The sequence below is a fragment of the Adiantum capillus-veneris genome, chromosome 9 (assembly GCF_014529385.1).
Source record: "Adiantum capillus-veneris isolate H3 chromosome 9, ASM1452938v2, whole genome shotgun sequence".
NCBI lineage: Eukaryota > Viridiplantae > Streptophyta > Polypodiopsida > Polypodiales > Pteridaceae > Adiantum > Adiantum capillus-veneris.
The window spans coordinates 34,935,892-34,947,233 of NC_140939.1; positions in this window are offsets into that span (position 1 = coordinate 34,935,892).

Genomic DNA, 11,342 nt, shown 5'->3' on the forward strand with positions numbered 1-11,342 from the left:
CAGTCTGATTGTTTTTTGCTCACTTATGCTCTTAGCATATCCTCTAGCACCTGGTTAACTCGTTCCGTCTAACCATGTGTTTCTGGATGATGAGTTGTACTGAGGTTCAGTTGTGTACCCAATCATTTAAACATAGCTCTCCAAAAGTGGCTATTAAACTTGGGATCACAATCACTGACAATGTTACTTGGCAAACCATACAATTTGTATAGATTGTCCACAAATAACTTGGCTAGTTCTGGTGTCTTAACCATTGATTTGGTCGGAATAAACTTACATAGTTTAGTCAACCTGTCTACGACCACCCATACCGAGTCATGACCTCGTACAGTGGTTGGTAAACCTACAATAAAGTCCATAGAGATGCTTTCCCATTTTCCATTGGGGATCTCCAAAGGATGTAAGAGTCCTCCTACTTTCAGGCGCTCTGCTTTGTTAACTTGACATTTTTGGCAATGCAAGACATAAGCTTGAACAAAGCCATGTGTACCTGGACAGTAAAACTGTCGTCGTACGAGAGCATAATTTTTTCTAATCCCCGGGTGCCTTGCACTTGGACTATCATGACATTCTAAAGAATTTGGCGCCAAATGTCTGTGTCCATCGGTACACAAACTCTCCCCTTATGGACTAGGTACCCATTGTCGATGGTGAAATGCTTCCATCGATGTAGTTCATCACTCGATAAAGGAGAACTAGGTGTGGAGGTTAACTGTACACTACTGCCATTGGAGTGAGAAGGATCCCTCTTTTGAACATGGCTCCACACTTTGGAATATGCTTCATCATGCTCATATTTGCCTTTGAGAGAATCTAAAATTCACTACGAAGTTTCGTGAAGAATTGATATCTGGCGTTCGACTTAGAGCGTCCGCCACTACATTGTACCATCCTTTGCGATAACTTAGCTTGTCGTCATATTACTGAAGAATCTCGGCCCATCTAGCTTTTCGACCCTTCAAATCCGTTTGTTGTGTGAATCATTTGATGCTTTCATGGTCAAACACAATCTCAAACTGAGCACCATACAAATAATGCCACCATGTTTTTAAGGCAGACACTATTGCATAGAGTTCGCGTTCGTTAGCAAAATAGTTCTGTTGAGCTGCATCAAGCTTCTTGCTTTCAAATGCAATCGACCGTCCATCTTGTAACAGGACTGCTCCAATAGCATGGTCATTGGCATCCGTTTCCAAAACAAATGGTTTCAAAGGATCTACAATAGCCAGTATAGGAGATGTAGCTAATGCGTCCTTGAGCATATCGAAACTGTGTTGTTGAGCGGATCCCCACTGAAAAGCTTTGCCTTTGCCTTTTAGTTGATCCGTCATGGGAACAACAATTTTAGCATAGTTTTTAACGAACCTTCGGTAAAAACCTGCAAATCCCAAAAAAATCTGTAATTCTTCCAGATTTTCAGGAGAAGGCCATTTTCGGATGCTATCCACTTTGGATTGATCCATATATAGCCTGTTAGCTGAAATAACATGCCCTAAATAGTGAATTTCATCTTTTAGAAAATCACATTTAGATTCCTTGGCATATAATTTGTTTGTGCCTAACAACTCAAACACTTGCCTGAGATGTTGTAAGTGTTTTTCTTCAGAAGCACTATAGACTAGGATGTCATCGAGGAAAACAATGACAAATTTGCCCAAATATGGCTTCAAGACACTATCCATAAGTGTCATGAATGTTGCAGGCGCATTGGTTAACCAAAAGGGCATCACCAAGAACTCGTAGTGTCCAAACCGTGTTCGGAATGCAGTTTTGGGTATATCGGCAAGTCGAATACGGACTTGGTGAATCCTGACCGCAAGTCTATTTTTGTAAAAATGTGAGCATGAGTGAGTTTGTCAAACAACTCATCTATTCTGGGCAATGGGTATTTGTTCTTAACCATAACCGCATTTAAGCCACGGTAGTCAACGCACATGCGCATACTGCCGTCTTTTTTCTTCATTAATAGGATAGGCGAAGCCCATGGTGAAGAAATGTGTTGTATAAACCCTCTGCTAAGGTAGTCAGAAAGCTGATGTTCTGCCTCAGCAGCTTCTGAATAACTCATACGGTAGGGTGGTTTACTAGCAGGTTTACAGCCTGCAGCCACATCAATGCTATGTTGCACTGATCGTGTCGACGGTAATCCTAATGGCAAATCATTAGGAAATACATCTTGAAATTCCTTTAATAATTTTTTCAATTGACTAGCAAGGTTTGCTTGTTCAAAATTAGCAATTGGTGGAATAGATGAGAGAGAAGCATGCGGGGTTGAGGAATGTTCAACAGATTCAATGTTAGAAAGAAAATGAGACAGTAAGTAACACAAGAAAACCTGATCTATTTCATTATCAGAAACGAGTTGCATAAGCTCAACGGTACAAATCAGTGGTGATGAAGGTATATCTTTTTCTCCTAGCAAAAACACATGTGCGCCATGGGATTCAAACATCAAGCTGTTGTGCTCATAGCTACGCTTCAGTGATGGTCCTAAGCTATGCAACCACCCCCTACCAAGAACCACATGTGCCCTTTCCATGTTCATAACCTGAAAATCCAAGCATGTGGAGTACCCTTGTACTTTCAATGGAATACCTCAGCATTGAGTATCCCAGATTTCGTATCATGTCCATTCATCATTGCTACCTTGTAGCGGTGGGTACTCGGAGTTTGAGGCAATTTGAGTTTTTTCACCAATCCGTAATTAATGAAATTGTTAGTAGCATCGTAATCTACCAAGATGTGCACCTTGTGCCCTTGCAGATATCCATGCATACGTACTAACCATGTGGTCCAAAGGTTGGTTGCCGCATGGAAGCTGTGAGACAGCATTCATGCACCACCTCGGTGTGTGTTACTTCCACTGTAGAGAATCATGAGGAAGACTCAAGAGGTAGCAGTTGAATCGTGTGCACTGCTTTCTCCTTGCCCTGAGCAGCAGATTTCCCCTTGGGACAATCCTTTTTGCCATGACCTCTTCCTAAACATTGAAAACATAATTTTTCTTTCTTAGCTTTATGAAAATCCTCAGGAGAGAGAGGACCCCTGGACCCCTTGGGTTTTTTAGATGCATCCGAATTGGCAACTATAAATTTTCTTTTATCGTGCCCATACTGAGTGCATGTATTACCATGTGTATTAGCAGGCACGTGACTATTATGTGTTTTCTTTTCATGTGGATCAGCATGAATATGTGCTTTCACTATGGCTTCCTCAAGTGTTTTAGGGTCTTGGGTCTTGACATACTTCTTAAGCTCGGGTGTCAAACCTCGTATGAACCCCCGTACTTGCTGAAAGGTATCTAAGCCTTCCAAGTTGAGGATAACATCCCGATAGTGAGAGATATATTCAAGTAGTGATGGGTATTGGAGCATGGAACATGTGTCCCAAGCCGTCCAATTCCGATCTGCCTCGTTTGTAGGAAAAAATTCTTTGCTAAACATAGCTTCAAAAGCTGCCCAACTTTGTGGTATGATGTTCTTCTCCTTGAGAGACATCCACCATTTATAGGCCTTGCCTTCCAAAGTTAAGCTCGTTTACAGAGCTCTGACTGCGTCCGAAGTACGCCGTAAGGCGTAAATTCCATCCCACTTGTTGAGAGAGATATTCACTGCATCGTTATTGCGGTCTCGGTCTTCTCCCTTAAAAATCGGTGGTTTTGTGTTTTTCAACAATTCATCCACCTCTTTTGCAGTGACAGTATGCAACGTATCAGCATTTGGGCATTGCCCTAGATTAGAAGTGCCTTGCCCTTGTGTAGCAACGTGCTCATGCATCTGTGTGTCAGTAGGACTCTTGGACTACTATTGCATTAATTGAATTACTAATGTGGATAGTTTAGTAAAATTTTCATTTAAAGCTTTAAAATTTTCATCCATGACTGTCATGCGTGTCTGAAGTGCACGAAATTCTTGAATATCTAGCAATTCGTAAGTATCATCACCTGTCGTAGCGTCGTAGGTACTCTCCTTGAGAGGATCCAGCCACGGGCCATCATTGGCAGGATCAGGCGTACTTTGCTCAAAATCAAATGTCATATTGATATCCGAATCCATGGTGACACAGTGCGGTGCAAGAAGTAGTCAGAAAAAATACCTGATATTGAGAGCGCTCGCAAAGTGTAATTAGCCTTGCTAATTTTGTCAAAATCAATAGTATCCCGGTGGAGAGTGATTCGAATTGTCCGCCGTATATGGAATTCCACAAGTTCTTGATAGCCGAATCAATTAGACTTGAAAGCGTTAATAGGTTGTACCAAATAATTGTACTTGCACTCCGTCGTAATGGTGGTCTTTAAATCTCTGAGTTTCTACGTAGTACGCAGAGAATTTGGCTCAAAGTTTGTGCCGACCTCGTCGATGCTATGCTGCACCGCTCCGGGCTTGTCGAATCCGCATGTGGAGTAAGGGGGTGGGGTACCCTACTGTGGGTACCGCCCCTTATGTTTAAATTTTGGGTATGGCCACTAACCCCCAAGGGGGTTGCGCGCCTGTAAGTGGGAAAAAAAAACGTCCACAGTCAGCTATGGCCGCTCAGAGAAGCGCATAGGTAAGCACCATCGCCGTGGAGCTCACTGTGTTGAGGTAGGGGCTCCGGCCCTATGACGTAAAGTCCTCCCTTGCCCGGAACACATCCGTAGAGCCCGCAAGCGGTGGTTTTTGTGCAGGTCCACCTCGGCGGCTCCTCTGTGCAAGGGGGGTTGCCCACAGCGTGCTTGCCTTGTTGTCCTCCTCACAGGAGGGATGCTCCACGCCCCCTTGACCCCGACATGCACAATAGTATGCACAAGTGTGTGGCTCCCCTCCTCCACGGCTGTGGCTTTCCCCAACAAGGAGCCTTGCTCTTGATACCAATGTTAGACCAAGGGAACTAGAACCTAGGATTCCACCACCCAACCACCCACTATATAGCATAGCCCTTGGCCCTTTGCCCTAGTTGGACTCCCTTTCCACATTGCCTAGCCCGGCCCTGCCCTTGTCTAGTCCGGCCTTGCCGGTGTCTTGACAGTCTTTCAATGTGTCCATCAGCCAATTGCAATTTCATTCGAGTTTGTCTAATGCTGGTTGTCCCCAGGATTCCCATACTACTTTCGTGGCTATGGATATGCCTGCCCCACTATCCAGTATTGCCATGGTTTCAATGTCATTATATTTCACTGGAAGGGTGGTGTTTCCTTCTTCCCCTTCATAGTATTCTCCAACTTTGTTCATTGGAACAGATTGAATCTCTTTGTTATCCATTTTATATTTCTATTTTTCCAAATTTTGTGTGATTACCCCCGTTATTTCCACCTTCTCTAGGGTTTTCTGTAGATCATTCCATAAATATGGTCTGAGTTTTAACAGTTCTCCCAAAGCAAGAGTGCATTGGATGGGTGTAGACATGATTGAATGAATGTTTCCTACTTCTAGGGTCTGTTCTGCTCTTTTTACTTGAGTGGTCTTACACACTATGGATTCATCTTTGTTATCTCCCAAGTAAGAGGGTAATGTTTTCAAGGTCAATGGTTTCGACATTCCTGAAGCTTCAGATCCACAATCCCCATACAAGGATTGTACATCTATGTCCATATCAAAAGGTAGATTGTCTAACCAAACTTCCTCTATAGGAGCTGACTTTAGAGTTAGGCTCCCATCATTGATCTCTCTAACTTTTTCCCATAAATGTACTGGCCAATCTTCCTCTACGAATGGAATTCCGTCTATGGCATCTTCGTTGTCCGGCACTATAAGTTCTGGCTCTTTTGGTTCAAGGTGGGATCCTAAACCACTTCGGATTTTTCTTTATTGTCTCTTACCACAAGCTCTTCAGGTTTTGCCATACTTTCAAACTTGGGTTTTTGTTTTTCCAGCATTTCTTGCGTGATTCTTACCAAATTTTGATAAGCTTCAAGCTTGGCTACTTCCATGTCTGGAGAAGGATAGTTTTTCCATTTGTTTTCCATATTTTGACCTGCTTTAAGTCCCACTTGGTAGGCTTGCAAGGCTGCATTAATAGACTCAAAAATTTTATTAACCAAAATTGATCCTCTAGATTTCACGGTTGTTTCTTTGATTTCTCTTCCAGTTTCTTTCACCTTTTCCTAGAATAGCTTCTTTGCTTTCTCCTCGATTTCAGCCTTTTGTTTCTGCCTTCTCATGTCATACCTTTTGCTTCTGCTTCTTTTGGTCTTTTGAGAGGTAATTTTTGTATTCTCTGAATCATCAGAGGAGTTATGTTTCTTTTTCTTAGCCTGGGCTCTGGTGATTACCTTGATTGGAACAATCGGTTCACTCTCAAATGAGCTACTAGCTATCACTTGGACTACGTTTACTACTATTTTACCTTTGTTTAAAGGATTTTTAGGACAATCTTCCGGGAAGTGTCCTCCCTTTTTGCAACATTGTATGCAATAAGATTCAACTGGTTTGAGGTTCTTGTCAGGCTCTGGGCATTCATTTTTCCAATGATCATCTGCACCATAGTTATGAAGTTTCCCCTTCTTGGCTTAATCATGGGTCTTACCATAGGAAGTCTAACACCTTGATTAGCTACATAATACATTGGTGCAAGCTCTGGTGGAGCATAAGTCACAGGTTCTTCCATTGGTGGTGGATGTGAATTACACCAATCTCCTTCTACCATTACTGTAGATGGACTAGGCTCAGCATAGGGTGTTACAGGTACTAGTGCTTGCTAATCTATGAGTCCTTCGGAATGCATGTACTTTATAGGCACTGCATTATGTCCTGGATATGGAAGTTGTTGACCCAACACAGGTTGAGGTCTTTCCATACCCATCGGTGGTCTTTGAGCTGGTGCCATGTTAGGCTGGTATTTGTACATAGGTTGTCCTTGTGGCCTCATGGGCACGTACTGAACATTCCCATGATACTTTAATTGGTAGTAGCACTCATTGGTCTCAAAGTTGGTCCATTTACCCTCGATTGCACACCATTTATGTGGTCTAATTGGTTGTCCCTGTTGAGGTATCCCTTACCTTGGTCCCTTCATAGGTGCTTTTTGCATGTTATTCATCATGTCATTCATTCTTTTGAGCATGTCTTCTATGGTTGAAAGTGGTGTTGCAGCAACCGTTCCCACTTGTGCTGGTTTGGTGGATGTTGTTTTCTCACTTTGGTTATCCTTCGGGACATCTTCTTCATTGAAAATATCACAATTGTCTCCTAAGTTAGTAGCATCTAACACACACTCTTCTAGGGTTGTATGCTTCTTGCTATAGAGTATAGCATGAAGTTCTTTGTTTAGCAGTCCCTCTAGAAACAATGATACTAGCCGTTCTTCTACAGATATCTCTAGCCCTTGGAATCTGGCAATGTATTGTTTCATTCAAGTTGCACAATCCCTAACAGACTCACCATGTTTCTGTTTAAACCTGTAGATTTGAGCTACTGTATTGTGTTTGATTCCCGTTTTGGAACAAGCAGCTACAAATCCTTGAGCTAAGGTGTTCAAGTCCACGATTGACCTTGGTGGAATGTTTTGAAACCATGTCAATGCTTTTCCTTCTAATGTCATTCCAAACCCCTCGAATGAGTATAGAAATCGAATATGCCTTCTGCTCTTAGCACTTGCTTAAATCTTGCTAAGTGGTCGTATGAATCCCCTGATCCACTGTATTTTTTGATCCACTTCTGAAAATCAGCTGGTCTGACACGTTTATTTGGTTCAACTCCCGGTCTCTTGGCAGATCCGAGTCCTTCAAACCAGTCTGTTGGAAATAGTGACTCATGTAGCCCTGGATTGGCTTTAGTTTCACCCGGTTTTCTTTGTGATGAGGTGGTTTTTGGTTTCTTAACATTACTCTCGGAAGATCTCTCACGGTGTTCATCCCTTGGAATAGTTTCTATTCCTTGGCCCAATATCCAAACCCTTATGGAATACCCTTGATATTTGGTTTGTTCTACCTCCTCAGGAGTCATCATAACAATCTTTGTCGTTATAACAATCCCTAAACAGGTAGGTTGGTAGGTTTGTTGATCCATAATCTTTAATATTGAAGATATAGATGATCTTCATGAGTGCTAGTTGTCACGATTTGTCATGAGAAGTCCACAGAAGATGTTTTACATTTCTATCCTCCCAACAATAGACTCCGATCCTAGGATTATCCATATTAAGCCGTTTCAAAGGCTTCAAATCAACTTGATCATATCCCTCGAATTCTAAAGTTGGTGGTCCTTCTTTTGTAGCCATATCTGGAATTATGGTGTTTACTTCTAACCCCCATTTGTCTATCACGTCAGGGTCTTTGACTTGTAAATACTGAGTTTCGTTTCTATCCATGTATGTTTTTTCTTGTTTGTTTGCCCTGATTTCTTCTTTGAAGTCAATACCATGGTCATCAATGCGAATAGCATACTCTTCGTTAGGATCCAGGTAAACCTGAGCTCCATGGCGATTAGCCTTATAAAAAGAGAGTATATGCTTGTAGAGCATTGTCGCTCCGGTTTCTGAGTGAGTTGAGTGGGACGACATTTCAGATGTTGAATCTGAAAAAGTGTATGAGACTTCTTCAAGAATAGTGTGCAAGGAATTGCCTCGATTCCAGGGATTTCAAAATGATGTGATCACACTATAATTTCAGGTTAATAACAATAAAAATGCAAAATAACAAATATTATGTTAATTGACATTCATCTTTTTTGACCTGCAAGGAGACTTGGAGACCGGCTCGAGGCCCGCCGGGTTAAGTAAATGGCCCGCCGGGCCCGCCGGGTAAATAAACTTTCCCGTCGGGCCCGCCGTGGCTATATAAAGACGACGCCGGTGCTTGTCTTTTTCACAAGAGAGGTACATTGAAAAGTCTTCTTCACCAAACTTTCTAGCAGCTTTCCACATTCTCAAAGCAGTGTAGCAGTAATTTTTTAATCCCTTCCTTATTTTATTGATGTTTTTTTGAGTTTTTTGCGTTAAAACTTAAAGGTATAAAATTTCTTTTATCAAATCATCGTACGTGGATGCACTGGCATATGGTTGCAATTGCGGCTAGGTGTGTCATTGCAAAAGCGTACGATGATTATGTTTTATATTGCTCCCAGTCATTCATGCTTCAGCACATGGTTGCAATTGCGACTAGGTGTGTTGCTGCTAGAATGACAGGAGTATTTGTTTGAAAGAAGTCACCGTGCATGGATGCACTGGCACATGGTTGCAATTGCGGCTAGGTATGTCATTGCAAAAGCGTAGGGTGACTATGTTTTACGTTGCTCCCAGTCATTCATGCTTCGGCACATGGTTGCAATTGCGACTAGGTGTGTTGCTACTAGAATGACAGGAGCATCTGTTTGAAAGAAGTCACCGTGTGTGGATGCACTGGCACATGGTTGCAATTGCGACTAGGTGTGTCATTGCAAAAACGCAAGATGACTATGTTTTATGTTGCTTCTCGTCATTCATGCTTCGGCACATGGTTGCAATTGCGACTAGGTGTGTTGCTGCTAGATTGACGGTAGCATCTAATGCATGAATGTGTGTTCAAATAATTTCATAATGTTTCATATGCTTGAATCTTGAAAGAAGACATCGTGCGTGGATGCACTGGCACATGGTTGCAATTGCAACTAGGTGTGTCATTGCAAAAGCGTAGGATGGCTATGTTTTATGTTTCTCCCAGTCATTCATGCTTCGGCACATGGTTGCAATTGCGACTAGGTGTGTTGCTGCTAGATTGACGGTAGCATCTGTTTGAAAGAAGTCACCGTGCGTGGATGCACTGGCACATGGTTGCAATTGCGGCTAGGTGTGTCATTGCAAAAGCGTAGGGTGACTATGTTTTATGTTGCTCCCAATCATTCATGCTTCGGCACATGGTTGCAATTGCGACTAGGTGTGTTGCTGCTAGAATGACAGGAGCATCTGTTTGAAAGAAGTCACCGTGCGTGGATGCACTGGCACATGGTTGCAATTGCGGCTAGGTGTGTCATTGCAAAAGCGTAGGGTGACTATGTTTTATGTTGCTCCCAGTCATTCATGCTTCGGCACATGGTTGCAATTGCGACTATGTGTGTTGCTGCTAGAATGACAGGAGCATCTGTTTGTAAGTTGTTGTACGGTGAGGCATTGGCACATGGTTGCAATTGCGATTAAGTGTGTCACTGCAAAATCGTACGAGATCTATGGTCTATACTGCACTTTTTCTTTCACATAGAATTTAGAAAAGATCCAAATGGAGTGGCACATAGTTATATTTCACAATGTGTTGTTTGCAATAATACCATTGCAGGAAAAATGGATCCTTCTGCTACTTCAATGATAGAGTTCAAAAAGACAATTAGACAATTGTTGATTACAATAGTCAGTGCACTAGATCCCGACGATATAGCGCAGATTGTTGCAGATGAGTCTAGATTGCAATCATTATACAGTGAGATTGCCCGCAAAATTTTGTTGTTATATCCAGACAAAACAACCGAATCAATAATCTCATTACTGAGCAGTTGGGTGGGCAATTTGCCCAAGGTGGCCTCTGATTTGAAAGAGGAATGCCCTCAAGAAGTAGACAAGGGTAAGCTAGAGCATTGGAACGCGAGATGGAGAGCTGAGAAGGAGAGGTCAAGGCGAGCATCCCACATAGACACATAGTTTGGCCTAAGCAAGAAAATGCGAATGGCTATCACCAGAGTTATGGGGAGCAGCCAAGTTGGAGAACCGTTTATTGAGGAGGCTGCCATTGAGGGAACATCGGTTTCTACTGCTTCTTCTAGTCACCTGGAGAGCAGTATATACAATTCTGAATGTAGTATGACTTTGGGCATTCCAAATAAGTCCATTAAGAAGATCAAGAAACTTGGGTCAGGGGCTTATGGCACAGGGTGGCAAGTTCAAATCAAAGGGATCAGTTTCCTTCCTGCAACGAATACTTATTGTGCTAAGGAGTTCAAAGGACAGGCTAAGCATCAGTGGAAAAGCTTTGCATCAGAAAGTGGAGTAGATCTCAACCATAGAGGGATTGTGGGGAGTATTGCCCACTCTGTAACGTTGCCATGGTTTCTGATATTCCCCTACTTCAATGGGGGAACTTTAGGTGATCTTATGGAGACAGTGCCCCTTCCAATGGCTCTTTCACGACGCTTGTAGAGCATCAAGAGGGGAAAGGAAATATCACTGAAGACTTGAAATGGGAGTAGCCCTCTGAAGACAAGAAAACACGTATCAAGAGACTATGCAATCATGCTCCCTCGTTGATCCATGCCTTGGTGAAGGCATTGCGATTCGCACATGACGAGGGAGTGATCTCCATCCATGGAACATCATGTTGGACTTTACCAAGGATCTCACTCCCCATATTGGAATAATTGATTGGGAATTGGCTCTGCGTGTTGGCTTAGAGACACAAAAGA